Source organism: Pinus tabuliformis, chromosome 9 (assembly GCF_031772625.1).
Source record: "Pinus tabuliformis cultivar Carrire ecotype Pingquan chromosome 9, CPIR1, whole genome shotgun sequence".
In the NCBI taxonomy this organism is placed as follows: Eukaryota; Viridiplantae; Streptophyta; class Pinopsida; order Pinales; family Pinaceae; genus Pinus; species Pinus tabuliformis.
This window is the reverse complement of record NC_142307.1, coordinates 254,888,781-254,899,753: the sequence shown is the minus strand read 5'-3', so window position 1 is coordinate 254,899,753 and position 10,973 is coordinate 254,888,781.

Here is a 10,973-nt window from a genome sequence, read left to right as displayed (position 1 = left end):
AAACAACACTTTTGGGGCTTAGAAGCCCTTGGTTTATGGGCATATGAGATTGGGGTTGCAGCGCCCAAATATTTCTATAATAGTTGCCCCCTAAATCATGAAGTCGTAAATCTTTTTGTCGGGTGAAATGCTTTATCATGATGATCTGAGGTTTTTCGAACTGAAAGGTGACCTGTAATAAGATACAATACAATACATTATCTTCATAACATTTTCATGATCTAGCTGAGGCAGGCATTCCCATGCTCAGCTTTAAATTCATTTTCATGTACATATGACACACAACCGTCTGTGTGACAGACTGATGATTCTGGTAGAGCCATCATCCTTTGGCTTGGATGATTATCTAGGCAGTTATGATGTACATTTGATGTCCTTTTTTTCCTGAATATATCGTAGCATGGATGGATGAAACTAGATCTGGGGTCTTCAAACTCGTTCAATCTTCGCCCGAAGTACAAGTTGATCCATGTGAAAAGATGTTCTGAAGTCAAACATGGAAAGACATCGCCTGATTACCAGCCAATGATGTAAGTTGTTAACAGACGCAAGAGGAATCACCGATAATGATAATGACCCTCAAGGTACTGCAGTACAATTCACGTGGTGTAAATGTGGGACTTGATGTCAAACACCGTGAAAAATCTTTCGGTCGAAGTTCATTGATGTAAACCTATCGCCGAAAGTGAGAGAAACTTGCCATTGAGGCATGCAAGCTTCAAAGTACTGAAAGGGTTGTTCCTAAGTCAACTTATTGGATAATGAGCTGATGTTGAAAAGAAGTGACCCATCGTAGGAGAGCCTTAATGAATCCCACATCTACGACAAGAAACGAAGCAAATGATTTTGTGGAGGTGAAAACGATCTGATGATACAAGGTTCAGGGCGGCGGTCATGAAAGAATGAAGCGTGAAGGTATTCAGTGGATGAGACATAAGCTAGGTTGGTGAATTCTCTGAGCGACTTCTCTTGAACATATCAGTGACACTGAAATGGATTGGTAGCATAACCCAAAAATGGATGGTATAGAGGACCAATGGTGATATGACCGGTGAACGGAATAACCCAACTCGACTCAATCATGGTGATGGAGTCAAAGTGTCATGTTGAAGAGTGACCTGCTACCAGTAAAGTTTCTTCAAGTTTTCTTCCAATTTTTTCCCAGTCATTTATGACCAGTACCTCTTTATTTTTGTCAAGCTTAAGGAGAATAACATATGCTTGTTCTATAATTTTCCCTTTGAGAAAACTCGTCGCTACGTTTTAATGAGCCTAGTGATAGTGAAACTCACTCTTATCTGCATGGACAAGTTTGTCGCTATTGTTTTAAACGAGTTTAACGACAAAGGAAACTCGGTCCTTTTCAATTTTAGAGAGTCTGAAAAGAGACGGAAAGGAAACTCTAATAATCCTTTTTCGTAATATAATCCTTAAGTCCAAAAAAGTATAAAATAATACGAAAGGGATGACTTTTCGATAATTTTAATGAGCCGAACAAGACAAATGCTCGATCTGTTTGTGCAATGATCCCTCAGGTCCAAATGGATTAAAATCTAGAGGAGGGATGGCACTTCCAATTACTTTAACGAGCTGGAGAGGCCAATTGCTCGACAATCTTTTCATATTTTATGAGTCAGATAAAAAGAGCTTAAAGGAGACTCGTTTTTGAGGAACGAGTGGTGTTTTTTGAATAACAGCTGGTTCCAGTAAGGTTTGGAACTTTTCAATCACGGTAGTGTAAAGAAGGTGGCTAATAGAATCACTCGTTGCAGTTGTTCCTCAAAGGGGGTAAATAATCAAATGGAGGCATATGATCGGCTAAAAAGAGTGGAGGTGATGGCAAGAACACGACCAATGTTCAAAAGCTGATAATAATCCAATCACAATGGTTATTTACCGAAGGTGGGTTCATTTTTTAATGAGCTTAAACTTTGGTGGAACATATGCTCATTGCTAGGTTTATTTTTTAACGAGCTTGAACTTCGCATCATAAAAACTACTCATGCCAGTCGTATAATAAGGGTGTCTCATCAGTAGGTTCAATTTTTAGGGAGCTTGCCCCATTCACAATTTTGCTCCGGAGCCTTTATTATGCAAGCTAGGAACGACCCACCTACAAGGTTAAAGGGTTGAGAGCCTACAAACTACAAAAATAAAGGTCACTTTTCACTTTCACGCAAAAGGTTTGCATGCCCCAGCTATAATAAAAGTAGAGTTTCCATTGAATTCGCAAGATTTCTCCATCCGCGTTGCAGACAAAACACTTCCTTGGCGATGTCCATCGAAATAGACAAAGGTGAATGGCACGTCACCTCCACTCACATATATTTAACAAGGGAATCTTATTCCAGTCTAATCCCATTTTTAAATGGACGGGTGTGTCAAACTAGCCATATATCCTTCGCGGAAAGTTACCCTATACCTAAAGTTTTCCTGCCGAAGCAGACCAGGGTGCATGCCCCCTAGGTTTAGCCATATTCAATGAATCACTCGCGTTCATCAGGTGGATTGACTGTGGATTGATGAGACATTCCTTACGTAAAAAGACCAGTTAGGGATGGCACTTGACTATTAGCTATATGTGAACCAAGGAATGAAAGCTAGTCTACGAGCTGGACCACTCTGCCTTCATGCAGAAAAACAATCACTTGAAAGTGCGAGGAAACAATAGCTCCCATGCTATAAATGTAGTCACATCCAAGGAGTATATTATAATCTAAAGGTCCTTGGACTACCGTGACATTCAGATAAATGGTTTTCCTTCTCAAAGTTATAGACAAATTTGAAGGATCCCTAACGATTAACTCGTTCCTTTGTTGAAGCCTGTCAGATTTCTAATCTCACACAGAAGCGATGGTGAACCAAGCACTTTCCAAGCAATTGAGGAAAGGATACCCATAGAAGCCCCTTCATCTATCATAGTACTAACCAAGACCATTCTATAAGCTTGTACTATGATTCGGAATGGTACATTAGATGGTAGGCAGGGTCTGCCTAGTAGATTCCAATCGAAGGAAATGACTAGGTTGCTTGGAGGTGGGACCGAATAAATGGCGGATACATCTCTGACAAACTTCCTTCCTGTGGTAAAGGAATGGGTAGATTTCCCCCATGTTCATCGGAGTTTGTGTTTACAAAAAGAATTTGAACGGTGTTGTTCTCATTCTCTTTGGTGACTATATCATCTGAAGGTAGACCTTCTGAAGACAAGACTGGGTCGACTGCTGTCTCGACCTGTTGACTTTGGTCTGGTGTGGACTCAGAGGGTTTATCTTCAATGATAGATGCTTCGACCGACCACAAAGGTGTGTCAGTCAGATTTTCAACTAGTGATGGACTCGGCAAGAGTTTCTTGTATCCAGGAGGAAGTTGTAGCGGTGAAGCAGGATGGTTATCCAAGACTCTTTTAGCTTCGTCTAGGAAGGGACAACAATGGATGGCATGATTGCCTTCACATAGTCTACAAGGAAATTTAGATCTTCCTTTTTGTCCATTGACTTCGTTTTCACTAGTTGATGGTGTACTTTCAACATGATCATTAGAGGTTGAGGACACCGGATTGTGCAAGTGGGGAGACCAGTCCCTTAAGATCTGCGGGATGCAAGGAAAATCTCTATGATAGTGGTCCCCTTTGCAAATGACACATGGAGATTTAGGTTTGGATGGTGCAGTGTGTGGATTTTCACTAGACGATGCTTGGTTGCCTCCTTTTTCCATTGGCTTCTTCTTCTTCTTCTCCTTCCCTTTCTTCCTTTCCTCTGTTACTTGGTTTTTAGTTTTACTAGCTTCACCAAGCCAAGAGGAAGAAGGAGAGGGAGAAACAAACAAAGTAGAAGGTTGGGGGGTAACTCTAGTATCATCTGGTTGTTGATTTGATTGCTCAGGAAACACAGTGTTTTGTACAATAGAGGTCGAGAAAAGCCATACGAGCAGGCCAATTGTCAGTCCTGGAAGGGACAATGTGGCCATATGAGGTGCACCAACATCTCCCCAAGAGGAGAAAGGACTAGGACTTCCCCCAAGGGGAAATCCTTGATTGGTGGAATTCATTTTCTCAACCTAAGACCAATGAGGGAACAATGATCTTATTCCGATTAAAATAAATTTTATGACTCTTTGACACAACTTTCTTTTTCAATTTTTAAGAGTCGAGAAAAAGCTAAAGATGACTCTAGTCGCCTTCAATTTTTAATGAGCCTGAAGTGACAAGTGCTCAGATGGACCTTTTCTTTTAAGGACTCTGAAAAGGAGTGAAAGTGACTACTCTGGAAATCTAGACAGAGGGATTGTTGAACCAATCACAAAACTGCAGAATACTTTTTACGGTATGGCAGTCAATCTTCCTGAATGCTGTGTTCAGTGCATTACAATCGATAGGGCGGTAGACATGGCTTCATAAGGATGAAAGATATAGCCTATTGTGGTCTCCCAATATATACTCGATGGTACATGGGAGCACAAGTCCATACTAACACTTGTCGTGTCAAAGAGGAGGAATCACCCAACCTATAATGAAAGCGATAGTTACTAGGCTTTACGACGTCGGAATACATCTCTAGCCTAGACTTCTAAATTTTGTGTGTTAGGTTCCAAAGTGTTTTTATGTTCATTGAAATTTATTTTACAGTTGATCTTTCTTATGAAGTTTTCCTTTTAGGTTCATCGCATGATGTAGATATACAACTCCTAAATATGCAATCTAAGATGATAAACCATCGTTTATTTCCCTTTTTGCAATGAAAATCCTAGCTACTAAGGAAAGAGAAGTAAAATCCTTTCAACATAGAGCAAAGAGCACACACTAAGATGCATTGTCCTGAATCAATTTCCAAAAGCAATCTAAATGCAAATGCATATGCATGTATTTGTTTTCGCTTTCTTAATATGTGAATGACAAAAAGAATGCTAAGTACAGATCTGAACTATCTTTATTTGAAAGCGAGAGTACTAACAATTTTTCTTTTCAAAAAATTAAAGGAAGAATAAGGTGACACTTTGCGATTTGATTTGAGTTGAGAACTGCTTTCGACACTTGAAATACTATTAATTCAAATCAAATACAAGCACAAAAGTGTAATCAACTACCAAAAAGAGGAGGATTCTTTTCTTTGACTGAAAACGACACTTGTGACACTTTCAAATCAAAAGATGACAGTTTGATTAAGCTAATGTTTTCTAAGGAGAACTGTAAATGACGAAAATACATAAAAACATTCACAATTCTTCATACAATGGAGGCTAAATAATGCAAAGGAAGGGAGTCTCAATAGTGATATACTAATCACAGATAGCAAAACTACTGAATAAAGCTGAAGATAATGAAGAAAAAAACCAAAATCTAGAGACAGAAACAGTCTTATCTGATCATCGCACCTGTAACACAGGGAAACAGGGATGCATCTCACCTACAGCACATGGGAGGTGCAATGCATCTAGACTGTCAAAGGGGACAATGCGATGGTCTAGGGATGAGACTAGGTTGGTTTTCACTCACAGTTTGTAGCTTAGTTCAGGGATTTAGGCTGAGAAAATGATAGTCAGTAAATACAAAGCATAGGGGCTGATCTAATGAGGTTACTCGAGCTACCATCAGGGCACTTAGGATGTTTGCAAGTCAGCTTTTTAATTCATAAACTAACCTAGAGTTTGACTGAAGCAGCATTTATCTACTTTGCAGTTGCATAGCAAAAGCAGTTCGAAGGCTAGCTGGCTTAACTTCAGGCTTCGTCTGTAGTTTATAATGCAAACAAACTAGAAACAAGCAAACAAGCTATTCACTCCCAGTGGAGTTGCAGTTTTGTTATCAGGAAAACTAGTGTCCATTCAGAGCTGCTAGTCCCACTAAGATGGGTAGCTACCTTAGAAACAAACAAACTAAAGTCACTTGTGTTTTCCTTTATGAGAAATAGATGAGAGAGAAGCAGAGAATACCAACCTCAGTCTTTCACTTGGCGGCTTGCTTGCTTCCTCTCCCTTCGACAGATCTTTGCCACTCCTTCCTCACTTGTCCCTGTTACACTAAAAAATGTCACCTTGACTACTTACAGTTAGTATGGCTCAAATCAGCAGTCATGCTACCCTCTTAGGCAAGTCTATGCCTCTGTTATCCATCTCAAACTCAAAAAGAGAGAAAGTCTTGTAAAAATCATGTTTATCTCTGGGGTCGCAGGTTCTCTCTAGTCTTACCTGCGGGGACGCGGACCTTGTTCACCAAAACTGCGTCCATGGACGCTCTGTATGTAAAGGGACAGGTGCGTCCCTCTGTAAAAGACAAAATGCGCGAGTTTTATCTTGAAAAAGTTACTTGTGGTTACTTCCCCTTAACTAGTGGTTTCGAGTCGAGTCAACACACACTAGTTTCACTTCCATCACCTTTTGACTTAAGAAACAACCTTAAAGTAACGCTTAAATTAAAATCAATCTAGTAATCTTTATTTTTCTAGGGCTCTGAAGCACCAACATAGCTTAGGCTACGGTCTTGGAGTAGGTGAGTACTTAACTCTCCAAGACTACAAAACCAAACAGATAGTCTATCTTGAGTAGAACAAATCCAATTGTTTCAGTTACATTCTGGAAAGCTCCTCTTAAAGGAGAAGCACGAGCTCGTGTCCGAACCAGTGAGGGGATCATTCCTCCTCGTTGGGAACGACGCCAGACAGTACGTATTACAAACGGTAAACCTCGGATTAACCATTGTCGAGGAGCCAGGGGTCACTTATTGGTAAACCTTGGATTGTTATCAAGGAGCCGGTAAGGGGATTGGAGCTTGCTACTCTGCCCTTGCGTGCTGTTGGAGCCTAGACTGTTCCCCCAGGTGTGATTGTTGTGATTGGTAATCTTAGTGGCCATAATATCTAGGATTCTACCCAAGGTGACGGTGGAGGGAAGGTCCCACTGTACCTGGAGCAGACGTCGGTTATACTCACTTGGATTTTCTGGGGGGTTCGCTTCACTTCGAGACGGTTAAAGTGGAGGAACTTGGTCCAGTCTATTCATTAAGCAGGTTGCCGGGGTAACTGTTCCACCCACTATTTCTGTACTGAATCCTGCGACGTTGGGCTTAATCACCAACTAGCGTTTTTGGTCCGGAAGACTACTGTTTGTGTATGGTTTGACGCTCTAGATTATTTAGGCGTGTGCTTCAAAATTGATTGGTTCTTTAGAAGACTTTAGGTGGTTTGATTTGAACTTTTTTATTTTGTTTTCGTGTGTTGTAGTTAAAATCTTTAATTGTGGCGGAATCACCGAGAAGGTCCCGTCGAATTGCGGGCCAGTCTCCTGAAGTTGTGTCTGTGGCCGAATTGTTGAGAAGATCCCGTAGACTTAGGGGATCCCCTCCTCGAGACGACCCAGGTAATTTAGAAGGGTTAAAGGTCCTTGTAACTCCTCCTAGTGGCAGTAGAGTAGGATCACCTGAAGAAGGAGAATCTTCCTTGGTAGTCCATCCGTATTACCAAAGTTTAGAAACAGGTTACAATCCCGAAGCTGTTGCAGTTTCCGAGCTTGCTGGTAGTTTTTCATCTGCCAGTGAAACAGGCGAAGAACCTGAAATTTCAGAACCTGTTACTCCAACTCCTAGTGTTCCTGATTCACCAAGAATAGAAAGAATTATCACCGAAAATCTTCCTGTTGGATTAATTGCCATAGAAGAACTTGTTCCAGAGGAAGAAATAGGCGTTTCTAATTCTGAAGATCTAATTACCCTTGATTTAAGGGAGCGTGAATCCATCTTTTACAGTCCTCCTAGAAGTGAATCTTGGTACCTTGCATTAACCAATTTTTTAGACAACTCAGTAGGTTTTTCTACACCTCGTACTCCGGTTCCACCTAGAGGTATTCATTCTCCTGTAAATATGTCTGGTCAGTCATCTGTGTTTTCACAAAGTCCTGAATCATTTTTACATGGCGGTCCTTCTGTTCCTACTGGGTATCAATCACTTTCTGGTACCTTTGCGGGAGCATCTCCTCAACCTGTTGATCATGGGTTATTAGTTGGAAACAGTGGTAATGTACCATTGAGTATAGGTGACGTTTATATGATGTCAGGTTCAACTCCCATTAACCAACCTCAAGGTGGCCAATTACCGCCTGGGGGGCAACCTTCGTTTATACCTGGGGGGCAACCTCAAGGTACTTCGTTCGTGACTGGGGGGCAACCTCTAGGGTATCAACCTCAAGGGTATCAACCCCAGCCTCAATTTGTACCCCAAAGTCAACCTCAGTATCAGTATCCACCTCAAGGATGGCAACCTCAAGGATGGCAACCCCAAGGGTATCAACCCCAAGGGTATCAACCTCAAGGATACCAACCTCAAGGTCAAGGTCAACCCCAGTATTCGTATTTACCTCAAGGTTATCAACCTACGGGTCAATACCCTAGTCAAGGTTATCAACCACCTCAAGGGCAATCATATGGGACTGCACCTTATAGTTATCAACCCTATCCTCAATACGGCTATGGCTCTCAGTATCCTCAGCCTGTTTCGAGTCAATACCCTGGAATGTTAACATGGGATCCGTCACAGGGTCAGCAGATGTTGCAACCAAGTATGCAGTCGGTACCTCAAGCAGGACAACCTGCAGTTCCTGGTCCATCCCAGCAACCGCAACCTGTCCAGTCAAGTGTTCAGACCCCTGTAACTTCTGTAGTTACTCAGCCGCCAATTGCACCAGGTACTCCACCTCACACGGCTGTAGCAACTACCGCTTCATCTACCATGTTTACTTCTGGAGTATCGGCAGCTCCAGTTCCTACTGTCCCTGTAACCACTCCTCAGATATCTGTACCGTTGTCTGGACCCACGGTTCAAACCACAGTCCAGATGCCTGTAGGCCAACCTGGTACTAGTACGGTTGTTACTACTCAACCTCAATTTGTTCAACCTCCGTACCAGGGACAGTATCAACCTGGGCAAGCTGCCCAACAACCGGTTTACCAGTATCAACCGTATCCTGGGTACAATTATCAACCACCTCAACAACCCCAGTACGGTCCGGTTAATCCTGGTTTTCCAGGAGGATATAATATCCCCAATGCGAATCCTGTTCCTAGTTATCCTGGATATCCTCCTCCTGGGGCTGGTATTGTGACTCAGAGTTTCAGAGATCCTAACCGGCAGTTACCATTTATTGCAACTTTAGATTTACCCGACTTGACGCGCCTAACGAACGATCCAATTCAATATCTTCCGTTTTGGCCGCCAATGCCAAATAAGTTGCCCAGCGATATACCCAAGTTCGAAGGGAAGTCTGGAGAGGATCCGTCTAATCACGTGATGACTTACCACCTCTGGTGTGCATCAAATTCCATCATAGATGATTCTATCCGCTTACGTCTTTTCCAGCGTACACTCATTGGTCTCGCGGCCAAGTGGTACATTGAGTTACCACGGGCCTCTTTTTACAACTTTAGTCAGTTAGCTACCTCGTTCTTAACTCATTTTCAGTTACCAGTCAGATACGATAATGGTACAGAGTTATTAACTTCGCTAAAACAATCGACATCCACGTACATTTCTGATCACATCCATGAGTGGAGACGTCGAAGGAGATTAGTGAAAGTTTTTATCCCAGACCAAATCTTAGCTGAATGGTTTGTCAAATCGTTATTACCAAGAATTACTGAAGATGTCGCTAAGGCCGGAGTAGTTACTGAGGAGCAAGTCATTGCTCAGGCGCAGTACCTTGACTTGGTTTATACTCAGTCGGGTACGTTACATGAGAAAATTCCGGATCTTCCAAAGTCAAACCAAATCGCTGCTGCTCCTTCGGGATCTCATGCCGCTGATGGCATGATTGGTATCGTGACTACGAAGAGTAAGAAGAAGTCTTCCAAGGCCTCCAATACTCCAATTATCACTTTGCCTGATTCTCCGACAGGAGAGTCTTCTCCTCCTGAACTTACCGCCGACATTCACGCTGTAGAGTCATCTACGGCCAAATCCAAAAACGGTGGAAAGAAGAAAGGAAAGAAGAAGGCTAAAGCAGACAAGGCTCCAAAGGAGAAAACGGAAAAGTCGGAAACCAATGACGAAAAACGTAAACCTCGCTATCCTTGTCTTATTTGTGAAGAAGATCATTTTACGAGAGACTGCCCTCATCGGGCCGAGGTAGTAAAAATAGTCAAAGGTTCTCCGACTCCTGCTGTGTTAAAGAATCCATTTCCAGAGCAGGAAAATAAGATGATAGGTTCTTCTTCGAATGCCAGTGAAGAACCCATTTTGATGATGTCTCATGTCAGGATTGCGACTCGATCGCAAGATTATGGTAGTAAGGCTCCTGTTGATGGTAAGGAAGCAGAATCTTCTCACTCTAACCCATCAACCTCAGCTCCTGGTTCCGATCCACTACAGATCGAAAAACCTAACCCGGACTTAGTGATAAAGCCACCCACCAAGGGTGTACTTCGAAGGTCTGCTTTCAATCCACATGCGAGAGCAGCCCAGAATTACAACATTGTTGAAGACTTAGCTGTTTCACCTTCAGCAATGTCGGCACTCGAAGTGCTGCAATCATGTCCAGCGCAACGAAAATTGCTTTTGTCGGCTATTGGAGCTGTCGATATTCAGGACCCGAACCTAATGATCTTTGATCTAGAAAATAGTACACCACGTCTCCCCCATCAAATGGCTTTCCAAATTCCAGTGATCGTCAAAAACAGGCCTATTCATCGGACTGTGATTGATGAGGGAGCTTCTACGTGTATTATGTCGATTCAATGTTGGAGATCGCTTGGTTCTCCTACATTGAACCAATCCCCCACCATCCTTAAGGCCTTTGATGGCCGTGGGTTCCGTCCGTTTGGTATTCTACAAGAATTGCCTATAGGGGTCGAAGGTAAAACCGTTAGTCTGGATGTGGAAGTGGTTGATGCCCCTCTAGACTACAACCTTCTTTTGGGTCGAAGTTGGTCATATGCTATGACAGCGATCGTTTCATCGGTCTTCAGAGTCATTAAGTTTCCACATAACGGT